The sequence below is a fragment of the Oncorhynchus clarkii genome, chromosome 23, assembly GCF_045791955.1.
Source record: "Oncorhynchus clarkii lewisi isolate Uvic-CL-2024 chromosome 23, UVic_Ocla_1.0, whole genome shotgun sequence".
NCBI classification, from domain to species: Eukaryota; Metazoa; Chordata; class Actinopteri; order Salmoniformes; family Salmonidae; genus Oncorhynchus; species Oncorhynchus clarkii.
The window spans coordinates 38,538,685-38,561,186 of record NC_092169.1 but is presented as its reverse complement, the minus strand read 5'-3'; the positions used below and the strand labels follow the sequence as shown (position 1 = coordinate 38,561,186).

General features: G+C 44.2%; 1 pseudogene; it reads left to right on the top strand.

The window, feature by feature from the left end:
* The window catches only part of LOC139381285 (transformation/transcription domain-associated protein-like), a 188,171-nt pseudogene that overhangs the window by 35,190 nt on the left and 130,479 nt on the right, over nucleotides 1–22,502 (top strand).

Here is a 22,502-nt window from a genome sequence, read left to right as displayed (position 1 = left end):
CACGCTAGGGTCTGGCGCAGACAACTGTAATATCTGAAAAAACATGTATTATTTTATAGTCTTTTCCTACAATGGTATGTTATGAACATTACAGGTTATTAAAGTTTGTAATAATGTACAACTGCAGGCCTCCAAGCTTTTTTTTACATAAAACACTCGTGATGCATGTTTAAATATTATTCAAAATTGTTACTTAATTCAAACGTGTCGCAGACGTCTCAAGTATGCCCCTGGAAATGCAAATGCGCTACGCTAAATGCTAAATGTACTCGTTACAACTCAATCTTTGATCAAAATTCACAAGCAGGGTATTGAATTAAAGCTACACTCGTTGTGAACCTAGCCAGCAAGTCAGATTTTTAAAATGCTTTTCGGCGAAAGCATGAGAAGCTATTATCTGATAGCATGCACCCCCCAAAATGCCAGCACGACACGTAAACAACAGATTTTGCAGTAGCCGGCGCTACCCAAAACGCAGAAATAAAATATAAAACATTCATTACCTTTGACGAGCTTCTTTCTTGGCACTCCTATATGCCCCATAAACATCACTATTGGGTCTTTTTTTCGTTTAAATCGGTCCATATATACCCAAAATAGCTTTGTATGGAAGCTGTGTCATTCAGAAAAAAACATCGTTTTTAAACGCTGCGTAATTTTTTAAAATTAAAAAAGTCGACGATAAACTTTCACAAAACACTTCGAAATCCTTTTGTAATCCAACTTTAGGTATTAGTAAACGTTTATAATCTATCAAAATGATTACAGGGCGATGTCTTTTCAATAGGTCTTCACTTGCAAAAACAATGGCATCTGATATCTCCCTCAACTGCATCCGGGTGAAGACTGGGAAACTGCAGGTCAGACAGAACGATTTTCCAACAATTAATTCAATTGAAAATTAGGACAATGGCGCCATCGTGCGGAATTTGTATGAATTGCAGGCAGATCGCCATTAAATTCTGTTCTCTTTTAATAACTGGTGGAAGTGACTCATGGAAATTATTTTTAGCTTTCAGAGAGCAGTTTTTCTTGCGTTTTTCAATGAAACACACGATCTGTTATAGTCACAGCCGTGATTTAACCAGTTTTATAAACTTCAGAGTGTTTTCTATCCACACATACTAATCATATGCATATACTATATTCCTGGCATGAGTAGCAGGACGCTGAAAAGTTGCGCGATTTTTAACAGAATTTTCGAAAAAGGAAGGGGTAGAAGTATTAAACAATTTAAAGGCAATTCTACAAAATACTAATTGATTGTATGTAAACTTCTGACCCACTGGAAATGTGGTGAAATAAATATAATCTGAAATAAATCCTTCACTCTACTATTATTCTGACATTTCACATTCTTAAAATAAAGTGGAGATCCTAATTTACCGAAGACAGAGCATTTTTACTAGGATTAAATGTCAGGAATTGTGAAAAACTGAGTTTAAATGTATTTGGCTAAGGTGTATGTAAACTTCAGACTATATATTCCTATTCATTGAATCTCTCTCTCTCTCTGTCTCTCTCTCAGCAACACCTGTGGTGGTGGTGATAAACCACAAGGGAGGTCAGCGCAGCTATGGCTGTGTGAGTATGAACACACAGGAAGAGTCCTTGACACATACACCCTGACACCACCTCAGTGTGGCCTGCTCTACATGAGAAGTGAGTGGCCATATTACAATTAATGATTAATTAGGCGCCAGCCAGAGAGCAGAGCCAGTTGCAAAGCCATCGTCTCGCCTCTCGTTATCTCTCTGACAGATAACCTTGTAAAGGGACAGAAAAGGTGACAGGGTGCCTGCCCACCTCTGCACAAACAGCATCCATTATCTCCTCATTTTGTCCTCCTCTTTCTTCGCTCCTTAAACCTAGTGGTAATAATGTGTAAATTGGCCCTCTGTTCGACTGCCTCTCCTCTTCTCTTTGAGGGGGCTGACATCAAGGCCACCGTGGCCACCAGGTCAAACACACAGGAAAACAGTTAGAAAGGGCAAGAGGATGAGGTGGTGGAGTGTGTAGGGAGGGATACAGAGGGAAGAGGGGTGATGGGGAGAGATTTGGATGATGAAGAAATAGTGAGTAGGGGAGAGGGGGATGAGGAGGGACAGAGAGAGGTAGATGGAGGGATTCAGAGGAAAGCACAATTATACCTGTTTGTTTAACCAATTTCCCCTTTTTTTCCTGTTCAGGAAAATTTGATTTGTTTTCGAATTCTTTGTGGTTCTGTGTAATCTGAGGGAAATATGTGTCTCGAATATGCCCATACATTTGGCAGGAGGTTAGGAAGTTACAACATTTTATGGGCAGTGTACACATAGCTTGTCTTCTCTTGAGAGTCAGGTCTGACTTTGGCGGCCTTTCTCAATAGGAAGGCTATGCCCACTGAGTCTGTACATAGTCAAAGATTTCCTTAATTTTGTGTCAGTCACAGTGGTCAGGTATTCTGCCACTGTGTACACTCTGTTTAGGGACAAATAGCATTCTAGTTTTCTCTGTTTTTTTGTAAATTCTTTCCAATGTGTCACGCAAATACATTTTTGTTTTCTCATGATTTGGTTGGGTCTAATTGTGTTTCTGTTCTGGGGCTCTGTGGGGTCTGTTTGTGTTTGTGAACAGAGCCCCAGGACCAGCTTGCTTAGGGGGCTCTTCTCCAGGTTAGTTTCTCTGTAGGTGATGGCTTTGTTATGGACATTTTGGGAATCACTTCCTTTTAGATGGTTGTAGAACTTAACGTCTCTTTTCTGGATTTTGATCATTTGCGGGTTTCGGCCTAATTCTGTTCTGTATGCATTATTTGGTGTTTTACGTTGTACATGCAGAATATTTTTGCAGAATTCTGCATGCAGTCTCAATTTGGTGTTTGTCCCATTTTGTGAATTCTTGGTTGGTGAGCGGATCCCAGACCTCACAACCATAAAGGGCAATGGGTTCTATAACTGATTCAAGTATTTTTAGCCAGATCTTAATTGGTATGTAGCATTTTATGTTCCTTTTGATGGCATAGAAGGCCCTTCTTGCCTTGTTTCTCAGATCGTTCGCAGCTTACCTGTGGCGCTGATGTTTAGGCCGAGGTATAGTTTGTTGTGTGCTCTAGGGAAGGTATTCCCAAACTGCGGTACTATGTGCAATGCGTCATGGGGTACGTCAAATAAAAATATGATTCACATAAACATTTAAAAAAAAATAGTAATAATTTTCTTCACATTTTCAAGCAGTCCATTTATATTTTCAAACGGGGCTATACATTTCTCTCACCTGAGTAGCCCCGTTTCACTGCCAAAAATAAAATGAAACCATCTAGTGTTCAGTGAAATAACAACACAATGTCAAATACAGGTAGCCTAGTCAAATTATTAAGATCCAATCACATTACCTGTTTACTCTCTCTTGGGAATTCCACTAACGGTCCGAATGTAGCCAAACGTAGCTGCTGCTCATTCCGTTTGCTCAAAAAATTCCTAAATGGTAAAAAAAATGTAAGGCCCGTGTCCATAGAGACACATACCAGCTCTACTGGTTACTGCTACTACCAGAAGTACTACACCTGCAACTGTCGACGACACAAGTTGTTCTGCTTCCACAAGCACATCAGATGCTAGCATCAGTAATTCTACATTTGTTGTTAGCCCAGCTAGCATGGACACTGACAGTTGTGAACCTGATGCAGCTGAAGTGCTACTGCCCCTTACCAGGGAAAGCACCAAACAACAGACAGGGACGTTGAACCATCGAAGAGGCGCAAATATGATGAGAACTACATTGATTTGGGGTTCACTTATATTAGGAGTAGTGCCTTTCCTCTGTTATATGTGCAAAATAACTATCTCACAATGAAACCTTCACTCTTGCTCAGATATTTAGAAACAAAACATATAGTTTTGAGTGAGAATTAAGATGACTTTCTAGTAGTAAGTATACAAGCAAAAGATGCTATTACTAAGAAGGGTCTAGAAGCGTCTTATATGGTGAGCTACAGAGTGGCTAGGACAGGCAAGCCCCATACTATTGTGGAGGACTTAATTCTTCCTGCTGCCGCAGATATGGCTGGGACAATGCTTGGGGAAAAGGCCCAAAAAACTATACAGACAATATCTTCATCAAACAACACTGTTTCACGACGCTTCAGTGACATGACAGTTTTGAAACCATTACTGCTTTGCATGCAATCCAGTGAATGATGTGCGTTACAGCTGGATGAGTCAACAGTTGTGGCGGGCCTGGCACAGCTCCTGGTATATGTCCGTTACGTTTATGGGGGGTCAATTAAGGAAGACTTTCTCTTCTGCAAACCTCTGGAAATCAGGACAACAGGAGAGGATATTTTTAAAGTACTGGACAGCTTTGTGACATCAAATGGACTTTGGTGGTTAAGATGTGTTGGAATCTGTACCGATGGCGCAAAAGCCATGACAGGGAGATATAGTGGAAAGGTAATACGCGTGCAAGCAGTTGCTCCCAACGCCACTTGGGTACACTGCAGCATCCACCGAGAGGCTCTTGCTGCCAAGGGAATGCCTGACAGCTTGAAATACATTTTGGACACTACAATGAAAATGGTTAACTTTGTTAAAGCAATGCCCCTGAACTCTCGTGTATTTTCTGCATTATGCAATGACATGGGCAGAAACCATGTAACGCTTTTACAACATACAGAAGTGTGCTGGTTATCAAGGGGAAAAGTATTGACACATTTTTTTTAAAATTGAGATACAAGCTTAAAGTTTCATTTTCACTTGTCTGACCGCTTGCTTGATGATTAGTTTCTCACACAACTGGCCTACCTAGGCAATGTTTTTTCACCTGAGTGATCTGAATTTATGATTACAGGGACTCTCCACAACTGTATTCAATGGGCGGGACAAAATTGAGGCTATGAATAAAAAGTTGGAACTCTTCTCTGTCTGCATTAACAAGGACAATACAAGAGGTCTTTCCATCATTGTATGATTTTTTTTTGTGCAAATGAACACAAGCTTATGGACAATGTCAAATGTGATATAGCAAAGCACCTGAGTGAGTTGGGTGCGCAATTACGCAGGTACTTTCTCAAAACAGATGACACAAACAACTGGATTTGTTATCCCTCTCATGCCCTGCCTCCAGTCCACTTACCAGTATCTGAACAAGAGAGCCTCATCGAAATTGCAACAAGCTGTTCTGTGAAAATTGAATAATTCAGAAGCCACAGCCAGATTTCTGGATTGGGCTCCACTCAGAGTATCCTGCCTTGGCAAATCGCGCTGTTAAGACACCGATGCTCTTTGCAACCATGTACCTATGTGAGAGTAGATTCTCGGCCCTCATGATCATGAAAACTAAATACAGGCACAGACTGTGTGTGGAAAATTATTTAAGACTGAGACTTTACTCCAATACAACCCAACATTGCAGTTATGTGAATCATATGTGCACTCCCTCCTCATTAACCCGTCTTGAGTTATTCACATTTCTTCACTGAACAAATAAGGTTTTATATGTCAGATGGTTAAATTTTTGATTATTATTTTTTTGGAACACAATTATTTTTGTCTTACTGAGATTTACTGTCAGGGTCCAGGTCTGGCAGAATCTGTGCTGGAGATCTAGGTGCTGCTGTAGGCCGTCCTTGGTTGGGGACAGAAGCACCAGATCATCAGCAAACAGTTGACATTTGACTTCAGATTCTAGTAGTGTGAGGATGGGTGCTGCATACTAGTGCCCTCGCCAATTCGTTGATGTATATGTTGAAGAGGATGGGGCTTAGCCTGCATTCCTGTTTCAGCCCCCGGCCCTGTGGAAAGAAATTTGTGTTTTGCCAATTTTAACCGCACACTTGTTGTTTGTGTACATGGATTTATAATGTAGTGTCTTTCTTCCACACTCAACACTTTCTTCCAACAAGACTTTAACTTTGTTTTTGTGTGTTTGTTTGTAAATTGGGTTGTACAGGGTGAATACATGGTCTGCCGTATGGTAATTTGGTAAAAACCCATTTTGACATTTGCTCAGTACATTGTTTTCGCTGAGGAAATGTATGAGTCTGCTTTTAATGATAATGCAGAGGATATTCCCAATGATGCATATCCCCCAGTAGTTATTGAGGTCAAATTCTTCTCCACTTTTGTGGATTGGGGTGAACAGTCCTTGGTTCCAAATATGAGGGGAGATACCATAGATTAGGATGTTGTTAAAGAGTTTAAGTATAGCTAGCTGGAATTTGTGGTCTGTATATTTCATCATTTCATTTATGATACCATCAACCCGACAGGCTTTTTTGCGTTGGAGGGTTTGTATTTTGTCCTGTAGTTCATTCAATGTAATTGGAGAATCCAGTGGGTTCTCACAGTCTTTAATAGTTTTTTACCTTTATTTAACTAGGCAAGTTAGTCGAGAACAAATTCTTATTTACAATGGCGGCCTACACTGGCCAAACCCAGACAGTGCTGGGCCAATTGTGCTCCGCCCTAAGTGACTCCCAATCATGGCCAGTTGTGATGCAGCCTGGATTCAAACCAGGGTGTATGTAGTGACGCCTCTAGGACTGAGATGCAGTGCCTTAGACCGCTGCGCCACTCGGGAGCCCTTGATTCTAAGATTTGTTTTTGATCACATATATGTATTGGCTGTTTGTTCTTTGTTATAGGGCCAAAAAGATTGGAGAAGTGGTTTACCCATACATCTCCATTTTGGATAGACAACTCTTCGTGTTGTTGTTTGTTTAGAGTTTTCCAATACTCCCAGAAGTGGTTAGATTCTATGGATTCTTCAATTACATTGAGCTGATTTCTGACATGCTGTTCCTTCTTTTTCTGTAGTGTATTTCTGTATAGTTTTAGTGATTCACAATAATGAAGGCAAAGACTCAGGTTTTCTGGGTCTCTATGTTTATGGTTGGACAGGTTTCTCAATTTCTTTCTTAGGTTTTTGCATTCTTCATCAAACCGTTTGTCATGGTTGTTACTTTTATTAGGTTGTCTGCTTGACATTTTTAGATTTGATGAGGAAGACTAGAGGTCAAATATACTGTTTAGGGTTTCTACTGCCAAGTTTACACTTTCACTATTACAGTGAAACATTTTGTCCAGGAAATTGTCTATAAGGGTTTGAATTTTGTTGCCTAATAGTTTTTTTGGTAGATTTCCACACTATTTTTATTCCAACAATAGCATTTCTTAATATGATTCAGTTAATTTGTCTTTGATGCTTCAGGATTGAGCATAGCTCTGATCAAGTGTGATTTTGCTGTGATCTGATAGCGGTGTCAGTGGACTGCCCCTGAACGCTCTAAGAGACTTTAGGTTGAGGTCAGTGATAAAGTAGTCTACAGTACTACTGCCAAGAGATGAGTTATAGTTGTACCTACCATAGGAGTTCCCTCGAAGCCTACCATTGACTGTGTACATACCCAGCGTCCAACAGAACTGCTGGAGTTGTGACCAGTTTTTGCTGGTTATGTTGTCGTAGATGTGTCTACGGGGCATATGGGGGAGGGAATGCTGTCACCTCCAGGTAGGTGTTTGTCCCCCTGTGTGCTGAGGGCTTCTTGTCCAGTCCTGGCATTTAGGTCGCCACAGACTAGTACATGTCGCTGAGCCTGGAAATTGTTGATCTCCCTCTCCATGATGAAAAAGCTGTACATTTGTCTCTGTTGAGATAATGTCCTTATTAATTTCTAACCAGATATAAAATGTTCCTGTTTTGACAAATTTAATGGAGTGGGTTAGGTCTGCTCTATACCAAATTAGCATACCCCCTGGGGCTCTTCCCTGTTTCACACCTGGTAATTTGGTGGATGGGACTACCAGCTCTCTGTAACCTAGAGGGCAACCAGTGGGTCCATCTACTTTAAACAATGTTTCTTGTAGGATGACAATATCTGTATTTCCAATTTCTTTGATGAAGTCCAGTTTCCTGCTCTTTAGGCCAAAGGCAGATGACTTCAGACCTTGTATATTCCAGGATGAGATAGTAAAAGCTTTGTGTTCCATAGTGTCTAGTGTTGTTTTACATTAGATTGCGAGGTACAGTCTTGCGAAATGCTTGCAATCACCCACTGTATGGTGGCAGAGTGAAGTATTTTCGTGGTAGCAGGATGGAAATAACCACTTGTTTGTTGGGGAAAGTAGAAGAAGCTTTTTCAATCACTCCCTTGAGTGCTGTTGCCACCCTTTCGTGCTGGCCCTCAGGTCATTTGTGCCTGTGTGAATTATGATGTGGCTGGAGGACCCTAGTCCGTCCTCTGACAACAGGGGGGGGGGGGGGGGGGGGGTTGGGTGTCAGGAGGGCTATCGGGGAAGCTGACTGGGAAGAGGTAGGGTCTATTGGGTTGGTGGGTACTGTGTTGTCTGTCCCATTGAGGTATTGAGGTTGTGGTCCTGGTCTGAGTTGGGCTGTTCTGCTGGCTTGTGTTTCCTGCTCTGTGTCACACTTCAGCTTTCTGACCTCGTCCTTCAGTGCCATGTGTGCTACTTTTTTCATGCTGAGGGAGGTCATTCAGGTCATTTTGTCCAAAATCAAGGTTTTAGGTATGGAATTTTGATTTGGATTGATGTTGAGGCAAAAAATGTAAGTTGATCTACTTTCATCTATGTCTATATTTTTTTGCAGAAGAACTCTCTCCCTCCCTCTAGGAGATGAAGATATGTTCGGCCATCATCAATCTGTTCCTTCTGATCCCATCAGCTCCTCAGACTCTGGTCATGGAGTTTGAGGGCCATGCTCATAGAGGTACTCTCCCTGTCTCTTTCTCCCTCTGCTCATCTCCTCATCCCCACCTATCTACCCCTGTTCTCCTCCACTTTCTTTTCAATCTCTCTTACTGTTTAATTACAACTTTAGATGTCCGATCACCCCCTGTCCAGAGTGTTTGTTATGCGCTTTGGCTTGAAATGTCAACACAACAATGTGTCATGTACATGGTTAACTGACTGTTTGCCCCCCCCTCCCCTCTTCCAGGCTGGCAGTCCATTCAGGGAGCCCATGATCAAGTTCCTTATGCATCCCCCATCTCAGACTGTAGAGTTGTTCATGATGGAAGCCATGCTCAATGACCCACAGTGGAGCTACAAGTTCATGGTGAGACAAACGCCATACTGTCCAAGAGCCTTGGGCACATTACGTCTCACTACGGAGCTTTAACTCTGTGGAGCTGATGTCAACACCATCCTGTCCAAGAGCTTCGGGCACATTACGTCTCACTACGGAGCTTTAACTCTGTGGAGCTGATGTCAACACCATCCTGCCCAAGAGCCTCGGGCACATTACGTCTCACTACGGCGCTTTAACTCTGTGGAGCTGATGTCAACACCATCCTGCCCAAGAGCCTCGGGCACATTACGTCTCACTACGGCGCTTTAACTCTGTGGAGCTGATGTCAACACCATCCTGCCCAAGAGCCTCGGGCACATTACGTCTCACTACGGCGCTTTAACTCTGTGGAGCTGATGTCAACACCATCCTGCCCAAGAGCCTCGGGCACATTACGTCTCACTACGGAGCTTTAACTCTGTGGAGCTGATGTCAACACCATCCTGCCCAAGAGCCTCGGGCACATTACGTCTCACTACGGCGCTTTAACTCTGTGGAGCTGATGTCAACACCATCCTGCCCAAGAGCCTCGGGCACATTACGTCTCACTACGGCGCTTTAACTCTGTGGAGCTGATGTCAACACCATCCTGCCCAAGAGCCTCGGGCACATTACGTCTCACTACGGCGCTTTAACTCTGTGGAGGAATCCTTTTGATGTCAGATAGTATTGCAGTTATGACTGCTAACATTATGTTCTGGGTGTTCTCATTCAGACCCTTTGCTCCATGCATCTGTTCCAGCTGCTGAGGGTGTTTACGGGTTGTTTCCTGTGCAACATGACCTTCCTAAAGGATCACATGGAGAAGGAGATCCCGAAGAACTATAGCATCGCTCGAACCCTCTTCTTCCAATGACCCACATTTCAACGACGAGCTCAAAGCCAAGGTAACCAACCAACCCACTCTTCCCTCTCTCTCTCACACACACGGACGTATGGGAACACAGCATCCTCTCAAATGTTTTCACCCACACAAACACCGACATGGTAAAATAACATAATATTAAAAGCCCCAAAATGGAAATTAAAATTCCTAACCGTGAGTGTTCCCTGCTGGACTGCAGTGTTTTAATTTCAGCGGTGCAGCACCAATCCCCCCCCCCCCCCCAATGACTTATGTTTCTCTTATACTTAGCTTCCTCTTAATTCCTCTTAATTGTTCTCCTCGAGCAAAGAGCAGGCATTTACTTCAGGCGCCGACAGAGATGGCCGCCTCGCTTCGCGTTCCTAGGAAACTATGCAGTTTTTTGTTTTTTTTACGTGTTATTTCTTACATTAGTACCCCAGGTCATCTTAGGTTTCATTACATACAGTCGAGAAGAACTACTGAATATAAGATCAGCATCAGCTCACCATCAGTACGACCAAGAATATGTTTTTCGCGACGCGGATTCTGTGTTCTGCCTTACAAACAGGACAACGGAGTGGATTCCATGCAGCGACCCAAAAAAACAACTCCGAAAAAGAGGGAAACGAGGCGGTCTTCTGGTCAGACTCCGGAGACGGGCACACCGTGCACAACTCCCTAGCATTCTTCTTGCCAATGTCCAGTCTCTTGACAACAAGGTTGATGAAATCCGAGCAAGGGTAGCATTCCAGAGGGACATCAGAGACTGTAACGTTCTTTGCTTCACGGAAACGTGGCTCACTGGAGAGACGCTAACGGAATCGGTGCAGCCAGCTGGTTTCTCCACGCATCGCGCAGACAGAAACAAACATCTTTCTGGTAAGAAGAGGGGCGGGGGCGTATGCCTTATGACTAACGTGACATGGTGTGATGAAAGAAACATACAGGAACTCAAATCCTTCTGTTCACCTGATTTAGAATTCCTCACAATCAAATGTAGACCGCATTATCTACCAAGAGAATTCTCTTCGATTATAATCACAGCCGTATATACCCCCCCCCCCAAGCAGACACATCGATGGCTCTGAATGAACTTTATTTGACTCTTTGCAAACTGCAAACCATTTATCCGGAGGCTGCATTCATTGTAGCTGGGGATTTTAACAAGGCTAATCTGAAAACAAGACTCCCTAAATTTTATCAGCATATCGATTGAGCAACCAGGGGTGGAAAGACCTTGGATCATTGTTACTCTAACTTCCGCGACGCATATAAGGCCCTGCCTTGCCCCCCTTTCGGAAAAGCTGACCACGACTCCATTTTGTTGATCCCTGCCTACAGACAGAAACTAAAACAAGAGGCTCCCACGCTGAGGTCCGTCCAACGCTGGTCCGACCAAGCTGACTCCACACTCCAAGACTGCTTCCACCACGTGGACTGGGACATGTTTCGTATTGCGTCAGACAACAACATTGACGAATACGCTGATTCGGTGTGCGAGTTCATTAGAACGTGCGTTGAAGATGTCGTTCCCATAGCAACGATTAAAACATTCCCTAACCAGAAACCGTGGATTGATGGCAGCATTCGCGTGAAACTGAAAGCGCGAACCACTGCTTTTAATCAGGGCAAGGTGTCTGGTAACATGACCGAATACAAACAGTGCAGCAAACAAGCTAAGCGTCAGTACAGAGACAAAGTAGAATCTCAATTCAACGGCTCAGACACAAGAGGCATGTGGCAGGGTCTACAGTCAATCACGGACTACAGGAAGAAATCCAGCCCAGTCACGGACCAGGATGTCCTGCTCCCAGGCAGACTAAATAACTTTTTTGCCCGCTTTGAGGACAATACAGTGCCACTGACACGGCCTGCAACGAAAACATGCGGTCTCTCCTTCACTGCAGCCGAGGTGAGTAAGACATTTAAACGTGTTAACCCTCGCAAGGCTGCAGGCCCAGACGGCATCCCCAGCCGCGCCCTCAGAGCATGCGCAGACCAGCTGGCCGGTGTGTTTACGGACATATTCAATCAATCCCTATACCAGTCTGCTGTTCCCACATGCTTCAAGAGGGCCACCATTGTTCCTGTTCCCAAGAAAGCTAAGGTAACTGAGCTAAACGACTACCGCCCCGTAGCACTCACTTCCGTCATCATGAAGTGCTTTGAGAGACTAGTCAAGGACCATATCACCTCCACCCTACCTGACACCCTAGACCCACTCCAATTTGCTTACCGCCCAAATAGGTCCACAGACGATGCAATCTCAACCACACTGCACACCGCCCTAACCCATCTGGACAAGAGGAATACCTATGTGAGAATGCTGTTCATTGACTACAGCTCGGCATTCAACACCATAGTACCCTCCAAGCTCGTCATCAAGCTCGAGACCCTGGGTCTCGACCCCGCCCTGTGCAACTGGGTACTGGACTTCCTGACGGGCCGCCCCCAGGTGGTGAGGGTAGGCAACAACATCTCCTCCCCGCTGATCCTCAACACTGGGGCCCCACAAGGGTGCGTTCTGAGCCCTCTCCTGTACTCCCTGTTCACCCACGACTGCGTGGCCACGCACGCCTCCAACTCAATCATCAAGTTTGCGGACGACACAACAGTGGTAGGCTTGATTACCAACAACGACGAGACGGCCTACAGGGAGGAGGTGAGGGCCCTCGGAGTGTGGTGTCAGGAAAATAACCTCACACTCAACGTCAACAAAACTAAGGAGATGATTGTGGACTTCAGGAAACAGCAGAGGGAACACCCCCCTATCCACATCGATGGAACAGTAGTGGAGAGGGTAGCAAGTTTTAAGTTCCTCGGCATACACATCACAGACAAACTGAATTGGTCCACTCACACAGACAGCATCGTGAAGAAGGCGCAGCAGCGCCTCTTCAACCTCAGGAGGCTGAAGAAATTTGGCTTGTCACCAAAAGCACTCACAAACTTCTACAGATGCACAATCGAGAGCATCCTGGCGGGCTGTATCACCGCCTGGTACGGCAACTGCTCCGCCCTCAACCGTAAGGCTCTCCAGAGGGTAGTGAGGTCTGCACAACGCATCACCGGGGGCAAACTACCTGCCCTCCAGGACACCTACACCACCCGATGTCACAGGAAGGCCATAAAGATCATCAAGGACATCAACCACCCGAGCCACTGCCTGTTCACCCCGCTATCATCCAGAAGGCGAGGTCAGTACAGGTGCATCAAAGCTGGGACCGAGAGACTGAAAAACAGCTTCTATCTCAAGGCCATCAGACTGTTAAACAGCCACCACTAACATATTACTTCCGGCGCCGACAGAGATGGCCGCCTCGCTTCGCGTTCCTAGGAAACTATGCAGTTTTTTGTTTTTTTACGTGTTATTTCTTACATTAGTACCCCAGGTCATCTTAGGTTTCATTACATACAGTCGAGAAGAACTACTGAATATAAGATCAGCATCAACTCACCATCAGTACGACCAAGAATATGTTTTTCGCGACGCGGATCCTGTGTTCTGCCTTACAAACAGGACAACGGAGTGGACCCTATGCAGCGACCCAAAAAAACGACTCCGAAAGAGAGGGAAACGAGGCGGTCTTCTGGTCAGACTCCGGAGACGGGCACAGCGCACACCACTCCCTAGCATTCTTCTTGCCAATGTCCAGTCTCTTGACAACAAGGTTGATGAAATCCGAGCAAGGGTAGCATTCCAGAGGGACATCAGAGACTGTAACGTTCTTTGCTTCACGGAAACGTGGCTTACTGGAGAGACGCTATCCGAAGCGGTGCAGCCAACAGGTTTCTCCACGCATCGCGCAGACAGGAAAAAACATCTTTCTGGTAAAAAGAGGGGCGGGGGCGTATGCCTTATGACTAACGTGACATGGTGCGATGAAAGAAACATACAGGAACTCAAATCCTTCTGTTCACCTGATTTAGAATTCCTCACAATCAAATGTAGACCGCATTATCTACCAAGAGAATTCTCTTCGATTATAATCACAGCCGTATATATCCCCCCCCAAGCAGACACATCGATGGCTCTGAACGAACTTTATTTAACTCTCTGCAAACTGGAAACAATTTATCCGGAGGCTGCATTCATTGTAGCTGGGGATTTTAACAAGGCTAATCTGAAAACAAGACTCCCCAAATTTTATCAGCATATCGATTGCGCAACCAGGGGAGGAAAGACCTTGGACCATTGTTACTCTAACTTCCGCGACGCATATAAGGCCCTGCCCCGCCCCCCTTTCGGAAAAGCTGACCACGACTCCATTTTGTTGATCCCTGCCTACAGACAGAAACTAAAACAAGAGGCTCCCACGCTGAGGTCTGTCCAACGCTGGTCCGACCAAGCTGACTCCACACTCCAAGACTGCTTCCATCACGTGGACTGGGAGATGTTTCGTATTGCGTCAGATAACAACATTGACGAATACGCTGATTCGGTGTGCGAGTTCATTAGAACGTGCGTTGAAGATGTCGTTCCCATAGCAACGATTAAAACATTCCCTAACCAGAAACCGTGGATTGATGGCAGCATTCGTGTGAAACTGAAAGCGCGAACCACTGCTTTTAATCAGGGCAAGGTGTCTGGTAACATGACCGAATACAAACAGTGCAGCTATTCCCTCCGCAAGGCTATCAAACAAGCTAAGCGCCAGTACAGAGACAAAGTAGAATCTCAATTCAACGGCTCAGACACAAGAGGCATGTGGCAGGGTCTACAGTCAATCACGGACTACAGGAAGAAACCCAGCCCAGTCACGGACCAGGATGTCTTGCTCCCAGGCAGACTAAATAACTTTTTTGCCCGCTTTGAGGACAATACAGTGCCACTGACACGGCCTGCAACGAAAACATGCGGTCTCTCCTTCACTGCAGCCGAGGTGAGTAAGACATTTAAACGTGTTAACCCTCGCAAGGCTGCAGGCCCAGATGGCATCCCCAGCCGCGCCCTCAGAGCATGCGCAGACCAGCTGGCCGGTGTGTTTACGGACATATTCAATCAATCCCTATACCAGTCTGCTGTTCCCACATGCTTCAAGAGGGCCACCATTGTTCCTGTTCCCAAGAAAGCTAAGGTAACTGAGCTAAATGACTACCGCCCCGTAGCACTCACATCCGTCATCATGAAGTGCTTTGAGAGACTAGTCAAGGACCATATCACCTCCACCCTACCTGACACCCTAGACCCACTCCAATTTGCTTACCGCCCAAATAGGTCCACAGACGATGCAATCTCAACCACACTGCACACTGCCCTAACCCATCTGGACAAGAGGAATACCTATGTGAGAATGCTGTTCATCGACTACAGCTCGGCATTCAACACCATAGTACCCTCCAAGCTCGTCATCAAGCTCGAGACCCTGGGTCTCGACCCCGCCCTGTGCAACTGGGTACTGGACTTCCTGACGGGCCGCCCCCAGGTGGTGAGGGTAGGCAACAACATCTCCTCCCCGCTGATCCTCAACACTGGGGCCCCACAAGGTTGCGTTCTGAGCCCTCTCCTGTACTCCCTGTTCACCCACGACTGCGTGGCCACGCACGCCTCCAACTCAATCATCAAGTTTGCGGACGACACAACAGTGGTAGGCTTGATTACCAACAACGATGAGACGGCCTACAGGGAGGAGGTGAGGGCCCTCGGAGTGTGGTGTCAGGAAAACAACCTCACACTCAACGTCAACAAAACAAAGGAGATGATTGTGGACTTCAGGAAACAGCAGAGGGAACACCCCCCTATCCACATCGATGGAACAGTAGTGGAGAGGGTAGCAAGTTTTAAGTTCCTCGGCATACACATCACAGACAAACTGAATTGGTCCACTCACACAGACAGCATCGTGAAGAAGGCGCAGCAGCGCCTCTTCAACCTCAGGAGGCTGAAGAAATTCGGCTTGTCACCAAAAGCACTCACAAACTTCTACAGATGCACAATCGAGAGCATCCTGGCGGGCTGTATCACCGCCTGGTATGGCAACTGCACCGCCCTCAACCGTAAGGCTCTCCAGAGGGTAGTGAGGTCTGCACAACGCATCACCGGGGGCAAACTACCTGCCCTCCAGGACACCTACACCACCCGATGTCACAGGAAGGCCATAAAGATCATCAAGGACATCAACCACCCGAGCCACTGCCTGTTCACCCCGCTATCATCCAGAAGGCGAGGTCAGTACAGGTGCATCAAAGCTGGGACCGAGAGACTGAAAAACAGCTTCTATCTCAAGGCCATCAGACTGTTAAACAGCCACCACTAACACTGAGTGGCTGCTGCCAACACACTGACACTGACTCAACTCCAGCCACTTTAATAATGGGAATTGATGGGAAATGATGTAAATATATCACTAGCCACTTTAAACAATGCTACCTTATATAAATGTTACTTACCCTACATTATTCATCTCATATGCATACGTATATACTGTACTCTATATCATCGACGGTATCCTTATGTAATACATGTATCACTAGCCACTTTATACTATACTATGCCACTTTGTTTACATACTCATCTCATTTGTACATACTGTACCCGATACCATCTACTGTATCTTGCCTATGCTGCTCTGTACCATCACTCATTCATATATCCTTATGTACATATTCTTTATCCCCTTACACTGTGTACAAGACAGTAGTTTTGGAATTGTTAGTTAGATTACTTGTTATTACTGCATTGTCGGAACTAGAAGCACAAGCATTTCGCTACACTCGCATTAACATCTGCTAACCATGTGTATGTGACAAATAAAATTTGATTTGATTTGATTTGATTTGAGTGGCTGCTGCCAACACACTGACACTGACTCAACTCCAGCCACTTTAATAATGGGAATTGATGGGAAATGATGTAAATATATCACTAGCCACTTTAAACAATGCTACCTTATATAATGTTACTTACCCTACATTATTCATCTCATATGCATACGTATATACTGTACTCATCGACTGTATCCTTATGTAATACATGTATCACTAGCCACTTTAACTATCCCACTTTGTTTACATACTCATCTCATATGTATATACTGTACTCGATACCATCTACTGTATCTTGCCTATGCTGCTCTGTACCATCACTCATTCATATATCCTTATGTACATATTCTTTATCCCCTTACACTGTGTACAAGACAGTAGTTTTGGAATTGTTAGTTAGATTACTTGTTGGTTATTACTGCATTGTCGGAACTAGAAGCACAAGCATTTTGCTACACTTGCATTAACATCTGCTAACCATGTGTATGTGACAAATAAAATTTGATTTGATTTGAGATGCTGTCCGTGTGTGTGAGCTAGTGTGAGTGTGTGTGTGTGTGTGTGTGTGTGTGTGTGTGTGTGTGTGCCTCCACTGACATATTCAATAATTGACTGAAGCATTTTCCTGGAAACAAGGTAGTATAGGGAGAAGGCGTGTGTTGTGCAATAGCACTAGGCAGATGAGGTCTGTTTGGAAATTTCACTTCAACCTCCACACTCATAATGTGTGTCTCAAATGACACCCTATTCCCTTTATAGCACACTACATTTGAACAGGGTCCACAGGGCTCTTCACACAACGTTTCCAGTGTTGCATGGATTCCAGCCAGAGCACTAGCCTCTACTTCAATGTTAAGAAAACAGTCCGTGTCTGTAGATGAATCTGTTTTTCTTTTTTTTGTCAGGCTAAAGTTACTTTGTGAGGTGGTCGGATCATTCCATGATGGAGTATGTTGTTCCTCCATAGCGTAAAGCTGTTGGTACTCGTCAATTTCCCTCAGGATCTCCTTAGTATCCAGGTTGGCTCTTTACTGCAAGCAGTTGTTTTACGAAAAGATAACAATGAGCCTTTCCACGACGAGGACAGGTGTCTGTAGTACAGCCAGCTTGCACTCGCAGAATCCACACAAAAAATGGAACACAAGCTTGCAGTCCCAGCCATAAAGGATAACTGCGTCGTGGAATCCTTAGCAACAAAACTTTAGTTCTGAATTAAATCGATTTAATGAAAAATGTGTAGACAGTACAATATTCTGTTGCGTGCTCTGATGGCGTATGTTGTGTCATAAAGCCTCATCATGGCTTTATAAATGATTTGAAATACTCATATCCACTTACATCAACCATGAATAGCTGTTGTCTTTTCAACAAGGCAGTTATTGTAGTGGGGTTCTTGCAAAGTTCCCTCCTGGGATTTCACCTTCAGTCAGTTGTTTTCCTCAGCGCCTAAGTTTCAGTCTGTCTTCCTATTTTACTTCCTTTGTCCCTTATCAGTTCCCTGTCATTATTTAGTCATGATGTGAAGCAGCCTCAATCAGTGTAGTAGAGATAACTAAAGTAAGTCCACCAGGACTTCCCCTCCTCCACCCATCCCTCCATCTCCTCCTCCACTCCTCCCTATTCATGAGCTTCCTAAGACAAGCTTATCTGAGTGCTTCCCCAAATGTCTGACAATGATTGTTTTTCTCTCCGTGGATCGCTGCAGCCCCCCTCAAACCAAAGCCCAACCTTACCTCAGAGATGTGTCCTCTCCCTCTTGAGACTGAACTGTACATGGCTAGCAGTCTTATCCAGAGTAATGAACAGAGCTGTAAATCACATTGTCTTTTATCATCTGATTGTACTGTCATGTCGGTGATTAAAGGGATAGCGGGAGAGGGCAGAACACACACACATCTATCTGAAACACACCAGAGACTAGGCCTTATTCTGCTCCTACAGCTAGGAATTCATACTTTTTACTTCGACAAGAGCCTTAACAACTGAGTCACCTTTTTCCTTAATACATATTAGTCCAAAGGGTCTGCTCCGAGTCCAAATAATCTTTCTATCTCTTTCTTCTCTCCCCCCTCGCTCTCCCATTCTCCTTCTCCCTACTAAATAGAAAGCTTTATTCTACTATAATCAAATATGTTGGCTTTTCCTGTACGTCTCCCAGGCACGTCAACTGTGTCGTCTAGGTATGAGGAGTTGGAGTGTCTGTATGCAGGGTGGGTAAGGTAATCTACGAGGGACTCACCAACTATGAGAAGGCCACCAGCAGTGCTAACCCAACACAGCTGTTTGGTAAGACACCTACCAGTACCAACACTCTCTCTCTTTTACTTTCTCTGTTGGTCTCTCTCTTTCTGCCTTGCACTCAGTCACTCATGCTCTTTCTCTGTCTCTCTCTTTCTGCCTTGCACTCAGTCACTCATGCTCTTTCTCTGTTGGTCTCTCTCTTTCTGCCTTGCACTCTGTCACTCATGCTCTTTCTCTGTGTCTCTCTCTCTTTCTGCCTTGCACTCAGTCACTCATGCTCTTTCTCTGTGTCTCTCTCTTCCTGCCTTGCACTCAGTCACTCATGCTCTTTCTCTGTCTCTCTCTTTCTGCCTTGCACTCAGTCACTCATGCTCTTGCTCTGTCTCTCTCTTTCTGCCTTGCACTCAGTCACACGCTCTTTCTCTGTGTCTCTCTCAGGTACACTCATGCATGCACACTACCACACTATCTCTATCCAGCAATAAGATGAGTAGGTGTGTCGTTTAAATCTAAAGCAGTGGTCTATGCTGGGTGGGTTAACAGTTGGTGTGGTTACATGAAGGGTGCAGCACAGAATTCAATCTGTAGCGGGAAAGACAGATTTTTGTCTTTCACTACTTCTTCTGTTATCAGTTTTGTACCAGATGTCAGAAGTTTTTTCCGAAAAGCTTATTTTTGATAGAAGAGAATAAAGTCTCAATTTACACAGGTGGCATTATTTATTTCAGTAAGTGGGACATGAAGTGACAAATGGCTGTTGGAGAACACTCTTACGTGAACACTATTTCATACCGTTTCCTGAAATGGCAACAGTGGTCAATAACTGCCTTCATACCCTTTCCTCTCCACGAGGGGTTCTGTTACACACACACACACACCACTGAAATGATGAATGTGTCTTGCCGAGGGTGACATTTGACAATTTGTCTCCCCTCCCAAAAGCGTTGTAGAGAGAAATACGTTACTCATTTTCTTGACTCAGTTATTCGGTTAGATTTCCTCCAAAAATGACCTTGTAGTATAACTTCTCCTTACAAACAGACTGACTGTTTTTCCCTGTTTTACCAGCATGTGTTCGTGTGCATGTGCCAGGGTTCCTGTTAGCCGGTAACAGCTGGCTTTTGAACGATTTAATATATATATATATATATACAGTACCAGTCAAAAGTTTGGACACACCTACTCATTCCAGGGTATTCTTTATTTTTACTATTTTCTACATTGTAGAATAATAGTGAAGACATCAAAACTATGAAATAACACATGGAATCATAGTAGTAACCAAACAAGTGTTAAACAAATCAAACTATATTTTATATTTGAGATTCTTTAAAGTAGCCACCCCTTGCCTTGATGACACCTTTGCACACATTTGGCATTCTCTCAACCAGCTTCATGAGGTAGTCATCTGGAATTAATTTCAGTTAACAGGTGTGCCTTGTTAAAAGTTATTTTGTGGAATTTCTTTCCTTATTAATGCGTTTGAGCCAATCAGTTGTGTTTTGACAAGGTAGGGTTGATATACAGAAGACAGCCCTATTTGGTATAAGACCAAGTCCACATTAAGCAAAGAGAAACGACAGTCCATCATTATTTAAAGACATGAAGGTCAGTCAATGCGGAAAATGTCAAGAACTTTCAACATTTCTTCAAGTGCAGACACAAAAATGAAACTGGCTCTCATGAGGACCGCCACAGGAAAGGAAGACCCAGAGTTACCTCTGCTGCAGAGGATAAGTTCATTAGCGTTACCAGCCTCAGAAAATCAGCAATTATCTGCACTTCAGATTGCAGCCCAAATAAATGCTTCACAGTCCAAGTAACGGACATCTCAACATCAACTGTTCAGAGGAGACTACGTGATTCAGGCCTTCGTGGTAGAGTTGCTGCAAAGAAACCACTACTAAAGGACATTAATAAGAAGAAGTGTCACGTTCGTTGAAATGAGCGGACCAAGGTGCAGCGTGGTAGGCGAACAGTTTACTTTAATTCAAATGAACACCGAAAAACCAACAAAATACAGAACAAACGTAAAGTTCTGCAGGCTACACAGCACCTATACAAAATCAAGATCCCACACCTGAAGGTGGGAAAAAGGGCTGCCTAAGTATGATCCCCAATCAGAGACCATGATAAACAGCTGCCTCTGATTGGGAACCATACTAGGCCAACAAAGAAATAGAAACATAGATTTTCCACCCAAGTCACACCCTGACCCAACCAAATAGAGAATAAAAAGGCTCTCTAAGGTCAGTGCGTGACAAGAAGAGACTTGCTTAGGCCAAGAATCACGAGCAATGGACATTAGACCGGTGGAAATCTGTCCTTTGGTCTGATGAGTCCAAATGTGAGATATTTGGTTCTACCTGCCATGTGTTTGTGAGATGCAGAGTAGGTGAATGGATGTTCTCTGCATGTGTGGTTCCCACCGTGATGCATGGAGGAGGTGTGATGGTGTGTGGGTGCTTTGCTGGTGACACTGTCAGTGATTTATTCAGAATTGTTGCTAGCTAAGGCACACTTAACCAGCCTAGCTACCACAGCGCTCTGCAGTAATACGCCATCCCATCATCTGGTTTGCGCTTAGTGGGACTGTCATTTGTTTGTCAACAGGACAATGACTCAAAACACACCTCCAGGCTGTGTAAGGGATATTTAACCAAAAAGGAGAGTGATGGAGTGCTGCAGCAGATGACCTGGCCTCCACAATCACCTGATCTTAACCCAATTGAGATGGTTTGGGATGAATTGGACCACAGAGTGAAAGAAATGCAGCCAACAAGTGCTTAGCATATGTGGGAACTCCTTCAAGACGGTTGGAGAAGCATTCCAGGTGACTACCTCATTAGGCTGGTTGAGGGAATGCCAAACGTGTGTAAAGCTGTCATCAAGTCAAAGGGTGGCTACTGTGAAGAATCTAAAATATAAAATATATCTTAATTTGTTTAACACATTTTGGTTACTACATGATTCTATATGTGTTATTTCATAGTTTTGATGTTGTCACTATTATTCTACAATGTAGAAAGTAGAAAAAATATAGACAAACCCTTGAATGAGATTCTACCACATTTGCACTCTTCGGGCAACATTCTGTATATCCAGATTTTTTGAGGTGGCAGCATCTTGTTATGGGGAGTTTGTTGGGAGAAAAACCCAGGTAAAAAGTTACAGTAAAACCCACCTCAGTCTGAGACAACATTTGAATATTGCTGTCCATCAATGATCCCCAACCAAATTTACTGGTCCTGACCAATTTATACAAAAACAACGGATATGTTGCCCTAAGAGTAAAGTTGGTAAAATCTTTATGAAAATGACTCACAGCTGTGATGGTTTCCAAAGGTGCTTCAACCAAAAATTAACTGGGTTGAGACGTATCCAATTAGGATATTTCAGTTATCTAGTTATTTAATTTTTATTTGGAAAAGGTTCTATAGCTTTCTTTCACTTCGGAAATGTGGAGTAGGTTATGTAGATCTGTAGGAAAAATATCAAATGAATAGGGCTGTGACAGACTTGGAATTGGAGGTTACGGTAATTGACCAGGCCAATGTAAACAGTCACCAACGTAACTTTTCAG